Consider the following 11,005-nt stretch of genomic DNA (forward strand, 5'->3'; position numbering starts at 1 on the left):
AGATGGTGTCTGCCAAGGAGTCGCACCTTCCTTTGATGTGTACAGCTAATAACAGCTGTTGGAGGAGGCCTCTGCACAAGTAAAGATCAGACCCACTTCTATAAGAAACGCAGTGGATCTTGTATTTCCCTGATCACGTCATTTGTTCTTTAGTATTCTCCTCTGGATGAAAATGAATGAGAGATTTCCGAACAGCTCTCATGTTTGTGGTGTTGGAGGATAACAACCTCTGTGTCAGAGTCCATGTCCCCTTCACCATCTGCCCCACCATGTGGGTGCTCCATCCTGTTGAGTAGTCACTTTTTCCATTCATGTATAAGTACGAGTGAGTGCCCCCACCTCAGGGAGTTTCTTGTATCTCGTGAATAATTGTTACAGTGTCCAGAGTGGCCAATCACAGTCCCATTTTGCAGACTCTCCTGCAGTGAAGAACACATGTGCCCTCTTGGCAGCATTGGTGGTTGATGCCATAAGACCAAACAGCAGCATCATTTGACAAAGACAGCAGCTTGGGTTTTCAGATCTCTGTACAGCATACAAGATGTTTAATCATTTTGGTGGAAGAAAAAAAGGACATAGTAGTAGGTGTTATATAGGCTGTGCAATTAAATGGTTAACCGATATCATCTGTCCTATTCTTGCAGGAACACAGAACCTTCCCCATTGGTGGTGCTGCTTTAGGACATAAAGGAATGACCTATATATACACATAAACAGTATAATTATGAAGAATTCATATACGAGAGCTTAGAACGGTAATGTTGCTTTAGATTACAAGTATCAAATCGATATGTGTGTAAACAAAGAGTTGGGTTGCTCAGTAACCTTAACCCTTTGTACCAGGGAACATAAGCCGTACTGTGAATAAAGGGAAATGAGTGCAGCAATGGAGACGGGAGAAACTGCAGGATTATCAGACCATAACTAAGTGTGGGTCGAAGACGACGGGGCGTAAAGAATAAATGATTAAAGAGAAACTGTTCACCCGCACTAAACCCAATGCACTGGGTTATACTGTAAAAGAGGGGCTACTTACATTAATCGCTGTAGTAGTTCAGAGTTATTGCTGTTAATTCACTTATTCCTATTGTGCTGCTGTGTGCAATGTGGGTGGGAGACGCTCGCTAAGCTCCCCTGCCTCCCTAATACAGTGGTCCCTCAACATATGATGCTAATCCGTTCCAAATGGACCATCGTTTGTTGAAACCATCGTATGTTGAGGGATCCGTGCAATGTAAAGTATAGGACAGTGGTCTACAAACTGCGGACCTCCAGATGTTGCAAAACTACAACACCCAGCATGCCCGGACAGCCGTTGGCTGTCCGGGCATGCTGGGTGTTGTAGTTTTGCAGTATCTGGAGGTCCGCAGGTTGTAGACCACTGTTAGAGAAAGTTGTACTCACCTGTCCCCGCCGCTCCGGACCGTCACCGCTGCCCTGGATGTCGCCGTCCATCGCTGTCGCCGCGTCCCCGGGGTGTCCCTGACGCTCTGGCAAGGCCTCTGCTTCCCCGGCATCCTCGCTCTCCGTCGCCGCCATCACGTCGCTACGCACGCCGCTCCTATTGGATGACAGGACGGCGTGTAGTAGTTCAGTTATTGCTGTTAATTCACTTATTCCTATTGTGCTGCTGTGTGCAATGTGGGTGGGAGCCGCTCGCTAAGCTCCCCTGCCTCCCTAATACAGTGGTCCCTCAACATATGATGCTAATCCGTTCCAAATGGACCATCGTTTGTTGAAACCATCGTATGTTGAGGGATCCGTGCAATGTAAAGTATAGGACAGTGGTCTTCAACCTGCGGACCTCCAGATGTTGCAAAACTACAACACCCAGCATGCCCGGACAGCCAACGGCTGTCCGGGCATGCTGGGAGTTGTAGTTTTGCAACATCTGGAGGTCTGCAGGTTGAAGACCACTGGTATAGGAAGTTATACTCACGTGTCCCCGCCGCTCCGGACCATCACCGCTGCCCTGGATGTCGCCGCGTCCCAACGCTCTGGTAAGGCCTCTGCTTCTCCTGCATCTTCTCTCTCCGTTGCCGCCATGACCTCGTTACACACGCCGCTCCTATTGGATGACGGGACGGCGTGCGCAGCGACGTGATGATGACGATGGAGAGCGCCAACGATGCAGAGGATCCCGAAGAGGACGCGCCGGAGCCCCGAGTACAGGTAAGTGATCGTCAGCGGACCACACAGGGCACCGTAAACGGCTATCCGGGGGCAGCTGAAGCAGTCGTTTATGCGATGGCCCCGACATAGAAAAGCATCGTATGTTGATGCTGCCTTCAACATGCGATGGCCTCTGAGAGCGCACAGCAGCGCAATACGACTTAAAGAATAAACAGCAATAAGTTTGCAATTACTACATAGATGCGTAAGTGATCTTTGGCTGTCCGGGAATGCCGAGTTGTAATTTTGCAACAGCTGGAGGCACCCTGGTTGGGAAACACCGTGGTAGTGTTTGTAGACGTAATACTACTTATCGAAGATTTTATCAAGAGCAGTAAAGTTCAGATTTACTCAACACAATTTTCTTTAACATTATTCCTGAGGCAGCGCATGAAAAGGCTTAATCTATCATTCCTCCCGCATAATTAAATTAACAATGAATCCAATAAATTAATATAGGAGTGCCACATAAGCCCCAAAGGCAATAAGGGAAGCACGCAGGTATTTTCAATACATTTTATTGGGTGGCAATTTCTGTGCTGCCGTGTGTCAGGTTGTGCTGTGCTGCAATAAGGTGGGGCACCCAATGTGTGGGAGGGAAATAAGTCACCTCCCACTTTGACACAAAGGATCCTGGGGATTGTAGTCTGAGGGAGATCACAGAAACAGGAAGTAGTCAGATCCTAAAACCAAGCCAGCAGCATGATGGGGGACACAGGACATGACCATTTACCACCAACAGATTTGTAAGCATATACATTACTGTATGACACTCAATTACTAAAGTCACCTTATTATGGATAACCCCTTTAAACCAATAACAATGACAGGGATGCCAACTCACACGCTTGCTAAAGCCGAAATTCTGGTAAGCATTGATATCCAGTCTGTAATGCTTCATAAATGTCCAGGATGAAGACCATGTACTTTTTACTAAGGCTTTTCCGGGTAGATTGTATTGGGGTATTTTCTATCACACATTTCATGTGCCAGAATTTACAACAAAAAAAACCCTACAAACTCTCCACTTTACTTAGAAAACCCAAAATAGGGGTGTAATTACCAAAAAAAAAATGATGTGGCCGTTGACAAAGGTACGTGACCCCGACAGTTCTGAAAAACCTCAATAAATTTGTGGATAGGGGATAAGTTGCTTTTTGCTGCAGATGTCCTTTAACCCCTTAAGGACCAAGGACGTACCGGTACGTCCTCGGTCCTGCTCTCCTGATATAACGCAGGGTTACACAGTAACCCCGCGTCATATCACGGCGGGCCCGGCGTCATAGTGAAGCCGGGACCCGCCTCTAATAGCGTGCAGCGCCGATCGCGCTTTAGCGCTCAGAGCTGAGCCGCGCGGCTAAAAGTGAAAGTTGCCGGCTAGCTCAGTCGGGCTGTTCGGGATAGCCGCGGCTAATCGCGGCATCCCGAACAGCTGACAGGACAGCGGGAGGGCCCCTTCCTGCCTCCTCGCTGTCCGATCGCCGAATGACTGCTCCGTGCCTGAGATCCAGACATGAGCAGTCATGCGGCAGAATCGTTGATCACTGGTTTCTTATGAGAAACCAGTGATCAATGATGAAGATCAGTGTGTGCAGTGTTATAGGTCCCTATGGGATAACAATAATCAGTGTAAAAGATCAGTGTGTGCAGTGTTATAGCCCCATATGGGATAACAATGATCAGTATAAGAGATCAGTGTGTGCAGTGTTATAGGTGCCTATGGGATAACAATGATCAGTATAAGAGATCAGTGTGTGCAGTGTTATAGTCTCCTATGGGATAATAATGATCAGTGTAAGAGATCAGTGTGTGCAGTGTTATAGCCCCATATGGGATAACAATGATCAGTATAAGAGATCAGTGTGTGCAGTGTTATAGGTCCCTATGGGATAACAATGATCAGTATAAGAGATCAGTGTGTGCAGTGTTATAGGTCCCTATGGGATAACAATGATCAGTATAAGAGATCAGTGTGTGCAGTGTTATAGGTGCCTATGGGATAACAATGATCAGTATAAAGATCAGTGTGTGCAGTGTTATAGGTCCCTATGGGATAACAATGATCAGTATAAGAGATCAGTGTGTGCAGTGTTATAGGTGCCTATGGGATAACAATGATCAGTATAAAGATCAGTGTGTGCAGTGTTATAGGTCCCTATGGGATAACAATGATCAGTATAAGAGATCAGTGTGTGCAGTGTTATAGGTGCCTATGGGATAACAATGATCAGTATAAGAGATCAGTGTGTGCAGTGTTATAGTCTCCTATGGGATAATAATGATCAGTGTAAGAGATCAGTGTGTGCAGTGTTATAGCCCCATATGGGATAACAATGATCAGTATAAGAGATCAGTGTATGCAGTGTTATAGGTCCCTATGGGATAACAATGATCAGTATAAGAAATCAGTGTGTGCAGTGTTATAGGTCCCTATGGGATAACAATGATTAGTATAAGAGATCAGTGTGTGCAGTGTTATAGGTCCCTATGGGATAACAATGATCAGTATAACGATCAGTGTGTGCAGTGTTATAGGTCCCTATGGGATAACAATGATCAGTATAAGAGATCAGTGTGTGCAGTGTTATAGGTCCCTATGGGACCTATAACACTGCAAAAAAAAAAAGTGAAAAAAAAAAGTGAAGAAAGATCATGTAACTCCTCCCCTATTAAAAGTTTGAATCACCCCCCTTTTCCAATAAAAAAAAAAAGTGTAAATAAAAATAAACATATATGGTATCACCGCGTGCGAAAATGTCCGAATTATAAAAATATATAATTAATTAAACCGTTCGGCCAATGGCGTGGGCGCAAAAAAATTCCAAAGTCCAAAATAGTGCATTTTTGGTCACTTTTTATATCATTTACGGATCAATAAGTCCTATCAATGCAAAAATGGTACCGTTAAAAACTTCAGATCACGGCACAAAAAATGAGCCCTCATACCGCCCCATAGACCGAAAAATAAAAAAGTTATAGGGGTCAGAAGATGACAATTTTAAACGTATTAATTTTCCTGCATGTAGTTATGATTTTTTCCAGAAGTCCGACAAAATCAAACCTATATAAGTAGGGGATCATTTTAATCGTATGGACCTACAGAATAAAGATAATGTGTCATTTTTACCGAAAAATGTACTATGTAGAAACGGAAGCCCCCAAAAGTTACAAAACGGCGTTTTTTTTTCAATTTTGTCTCACAATGATTTTTTTTCCGTTTCACCGTAGATTTTTGGGCAAAATGACTGACGTCATTACAAAGTAGAATTGGTGGTGCAAAAAATAAGCCATCATATGGATTTTTAGGTGCAAAATTGAAAGAGTTATGATTTTTTTAAAGGCAAGGAGCAAAAAACGAAAATGCAAAAACGGAAAAAACCCCGGTCCTTAAGGGGTTAAAAAGGGGTACTCCGCTGCTCAGTGTTTGGAACAAACTGTTCCAAACGCTGGAGTCGGGAGCTTGTGACATCATAGATAATCTTGTTGGGGTACCAAGGATCTCTCATCCATCTATCTCCATAAGGGTACGTTCCCACACGGCGTATTTTGCTGCGTATTTGGTGCTGCGTATTTTCCTACCCATTGACTTCAACAGAGAAAATGAAATACGCAGCAGCAAATACGCAGCAAATACGCCGTGTGGGAATGTACCCTAACAGATGCCAGTCTGTGGGGCTGGGGAGCTGTGGTGGAAAATCTCCAACTTCAGGGTTCCTGTTCTCAAGAAACTCAAACCTGTTTCTCCATTGAGAGTTAAAGGGGTACTCTGGTGAAAACCTTTTTTCTTTTAAATCAACTAGTGGCAGAAAGTTAAACATATTTGTAAATTACTTCTATTAAATCTTAATCCTTCCTGTACTTATTAGCTGCTGAATACTACAGAGGAAATTCTTTTTGGAATGCTCTCTGATGACATCACGAGCACAGTTCCCTCTGCTGACGTTATTATAATAACGCTTTATTTATTGTTGTCCTTAGTGGGATTTGAACCCAAGTCCCCAGCACTGCAAGGCAGGAGTGCTAACCACTGAGCCACCATGCTGCCCTTAGCATACATCTGCTATGCACGGTTGCTAAAATGGACAGAGATGTCAGAGAGCACTGTGTTCGTGATGTCATCAGAGAGCATTCCAAAAAGAAAGGAAAGGAATTTCCTCTGTAGCATTCAGCAGCTAATAAGTACTGGAAGGATTAAGATTTTTTTAATAGAAGTAATTTACAAATATGTTTAACTTTCTCCCACCAGTTGATTTAAAAGAAAAAAGGTTTTCACCAGAGTACCCCTTTAACCTGTTGGGGACGAAGGGCGTATGCATACGCCCTTGCGTCCTGGTACTTAAGGACGAAGGGCGTATCCATACGCCCGTGGGAATTTCGGTCCCTGCCGCGTGCCGGGCAGGGACCGGGCCGGGGTGACTGCTGATATCTATCAGCAGGCACCCCGTGCAAATGCCCAGGGGGGGGGGTCATTAGACCCCCCCATGTCGGCGATCGGCGCAAATCGCAAGTGAATTCACACTTGCGATTTGCGCCGATTCCGGGTCATTACGGGTCTATGGTGACCCGGAATAGAAGGGGGATCTAAGACACCCACGATCCCCCTAAAGCGATAGGAGTGAGGTTGCAGGGTTGCCACCCCTCCTATCTCTACTATTGGTGGTCTAGACGCGACCACCAATAGCAGATCTGGGGCGGAGGGGTTTACTTTTGTTTTCCCCGTCCTGCCCTCCCACAATAGGCGGGGCAGAACGGGGAAAACGAAGAGGAGCGGCGCCGGAGTCCACTTACCCCTCCGGAGGCAGCGGAGCGACGGGGATCGGCGGCGGCGTGCGGCAGAAGAGGACGGCTCCCAGATGCGACGGAAGCCGATGAGTAGTTGCATAGCAACATCTAGAGGGCTACAGTCTGAGACCACTATAGTGGTCTCTAGACTGTAGCCCTCCAGATGTTGCAAAACTACAACTCCCAGCATGCCCAGACAGCTGTTTGCTGTGTGGGCATGCTGGAATTTGTAGTTTTGCAACAGCTGGAGGTCCACAGTTTGAAGATCACTGTTCAGTGGTCTCTAAATTGTAGCACTCCAGATGTTGCAAAACTACAAATTCCAGCATGCCCACACAGCAAACAGCTGTCTCGGCATGCTGGGAGTTGTAGTTGTGTACCTCCAGCTGTTGCATAACTACATCTCCCAGCATGCCCTTCTGTGATCAGACATGCTGGGAATTGTAGTTTTGCAACAGCTGGAGGCACACTGGTTGGAAAATACTGAGTTAGGTAACAGAACCCAACTCAATATTTTCCAACCAGTGTGCCTCCAGCTGTTTCAAAACTACAACTCCCAGCATGTACTGACAGACCGTGCATGCTGGGAGTTGTAGTTTTGCAACAGCTGGAGGCTCACTGGTTGGAAGATACTGAGTTAGGTAACAGAACCTAACTCAGTATTTTCCAACCAGTGTGCCTCCAGCTGTTCCAAAACTACAACTCCCAGCATGTACTGACAGACCGTGCATGCTGGGAGTTGTAGTTTTGCAACAGCTGGAGGCTCACTGGTTGGAAAATACTGAGTTAGGTAACAGAACCTAACTGAAGGTTTTCCAACCAGTGTGCCTCCAGCTGTTGCAAAACTACAACTCCCAGCATGTACTGACAGACCGTGTACTGACAGACCCCCCCCCCCCCATGTGAACGTACAGGGTACATTCACACGGGCGGGTTTACAGCAAGTTTCCTGCTTCAAGTATGAGCTGCAGCAAATTTTTCGCCGCAGCGCAAATTCCTAGCGGGAAACTCACCGTAACCCGCCAGTGTGAATGTACCCTAAAAACACTACACTACACTACACTACCACCTAATAAAGAGTAAAACACTACATATACACCCCCTTACACTGTCCCCCCCAATAAAAATAAAAACTGTATTGTACAGCAGTGTTTCCAAAACGGAGCCTCCAGCTGTTGCAAAACAACAACTCCCAGCATTTCCGGACAGCCACTGATTGTCCAGGCATGCTGGGAGTTTAGCAACAGCTGGAGGCACCCTGTTTGGGAATCACTGGTGTAGAATACCCCTATGTCCACCCCTGTGCAATCCCTAATTTAGTCCTCAAATGCGCATGTGCTCTCTCACTTTGGAGCCCTGTCGTATTTCAAGGAAACAGTTTAGGGCCACATATGGGGTATTTCCGTACTCGGGAGAAATTGCACTACAAATTTTGGGGGGCTTTTTCTCCTTTTACCCCTTATGAAAAGGAAAAGTTGGGGTCTACACCAGCCTGTCAGTGTAAAAAAAAAAAAATTTTTACACTAACATGCTGGTGTTGCCCTTTACTTTTTATTTTCACAAGAGGTAAAAGGAAAAAAAGACCCCCAAAATTTGTAACGCAATTTCTGCTGAGTACGGAAATACCCCATATGTGGATGTAAAATGCTCTGCGGGCGCACAACAAGGCTCAGGAGTGAGAGCGCACCATGTAAATTTGAGGCCGAAATTAGTGATTTGCACAGGGGTGGCTGATTTTACAGCGGTTCGGACATAAATGCAAAATAATAAATACCCACATGTGACCCCATTTTGGAAACTACACCCCTCACGGAATGTAATAAGGGGTACAGTGAGCATTTACGCCCCACAGGGGTCTGACAGATTTTTGGAACAGTGGTCTGTGAAAATGAAAAATTACATTTTTTTGTTTGCACAGCCCACTGTTCCAAAGATCTGTCAAACACCAGTGGGGTGTAAATGCTCACTGCACCCCTTATTACATTCCGTGAGGGATGTAGTTTCCAAAATGGGGTCACATGTGGGGGGGTCCACTGTTCTGGCACCACGGGGGGCTTTGTAAATGCACATGGCCCCCGACTTCCATTCCAAACAAATTATCTCTCTAAAAGCTCAATGGTGCTCCTTCTCTTCTGAGCATTGTAGTTCGCTCGCAGTGCACTTGACGTCCACATATGGGGTATTTCCATACTCAGAAGAAATGGGGTTACAAATTTTGGGGGGCATTTTCTCCTATTACCCTTTGTAAAAAAGTAAAATTTGGGGAAAAACCAGCATTTTAGTGGAAAAATGTTTTTTTTTCATTTACACATCCGACTTTAACAAAAAGTTGTCAGACACCTGTGGGGTGTTAAGGCTCACCGTACCCCTTGTAACGTTCCTTGAGGGGTGTCGTTTCCATAATAGTGTGCGATGTGTTTTTTTTTGCTGTCCTGGCACCATAGGGGTTTCCTAAATAGGACATGCCCCCCAAAAACCATTTCAGAAAAACTCACTCTCCTAAATCCCATTGTTGCTCTTTCGCTCCTGAGCCCTCTAGTGCGCCCGCCGAACACTTGACATACACATGAGGTATTTTCTTACTCGAGAGAAATTGGGTTACAAATTGAGAGGATTTTTTTCCTTTTACCCCTTGTAAAAATTCAAAAATTGTGTTTACAAGAACATGCGAGTGTAAAAAATGAAGATTTTGAATTTTCTCCTTCACTTTGCTGCTATTCCTGTGAAACACCTAAAGGGTTAATACACTTACTGAATGTCATTTTGAATACTTTGAGGGGTGCAGTTTTTATAATGGGGTCATTTATCGGGTATTTCTAACCAGAAGACCCTTCAAATCCACTTCAAATCTGAACTGGTCCCTGAAAAATTCCGATTTTGAAAATTTTGCGAAAAATTGGAAAATTGCTGCTGAACTTTGAAGCCCCCTGATGTTTTCCAAAAGTAAAAACTCGTCAATTTTATGATGCAAACATAAAGTAGACATATTGTATATGTGAATCAATACATAATTTATTTGGAATATCCATATTCCTTATAAGTAGAGAGCTTCAAAGTTAGAAAAATGCAAGATTTTCTAATTTTTCATTGAATTTTTGCATTTTTCACCTAGAAAGGATGCAAGTATCGCCGAAAATTTACCACTAACATAAAGTAGAATATGTCACGAAAAAACAATCTCGGAATCAAATTTATAAGTAAAAGCATTCCAGAGCTATTAATGCTTAAAGTGACAGTGGTCAGATTTGCAAAAAATGCTCCCGTCCTTAGGGTCATAATGGGCTCCGTCCCCAAGGGGTTAAAGGCAATATTCAAAGCTTTAAAAAAAAATCTAGGGGGCCCTTCATGTAAAGGTCTATTGGGACAACACTACAGCAGTGGCCTTTATCAATCTTCAGGGCGGAACAAGACCTCAGCCAATCATAGCTCATCTCACACTTTACTGCTCTGGGCTGTGTGTAGGGAGGAAGTTCTCCCCTGTATGGCTTCAGATGATGTCACACCTGTTGGGGAACGCCCCTTCCCAATCTGTGAATCTGACTGAGCAGAAAAAAGTGAAATATCAAGGCAGAAAACTAAAAAAATAAAGTCCGGTGGTGGTTTGGGGATGGGGGCAGTGAACTGAGAGGATTATAACATTTAACAAGATCATGAGAGGTACGCTAAAGAAAGCAAACTGAAGAACATATACTACAGAAGTAAATAACTTAAGCTTTTACTTCTAGCATTGTTTCCTTAAACAGGGTGCCCTTGACTTTCCAGGCATGCTGGGAGTTTTAGTTTTGCAACAGCTGGAGGCTGGCTTATGGAATTAAGTTTGAACATTGAGTACAGACAAAAATTCGTTACAGAAGATTTAGGAAGAGATCCCATAAGAACAAATATTTCAGTCAATATATTTAGTTATAAGTTTAGTCATAACTTTAGTTTATTTTGTTTTAACCAGTGAAAAACTTTTCTAAATCTATGACGAAAAAAGTCAAGTCAATGAAAATAACACTGGTCTTGTAACATTCTTACACAACTGGCATGAAGAATAGAATAGTCGGCC

This window comes from Hyla sarda, chromosome 8 (assembly GCF_029499605.1).
Source record: "Hyla sarda isolate aHylSar1 chromosome 8, aHylSar1.hap1, whole genome shotgun sequence".
In the NCBI taxonomy this organism is placed as follows: Eukaryota; Metazoa; Chordata; class Amphibia; order Anura; family Hylidae; genus Hyla; species Hyla sarda.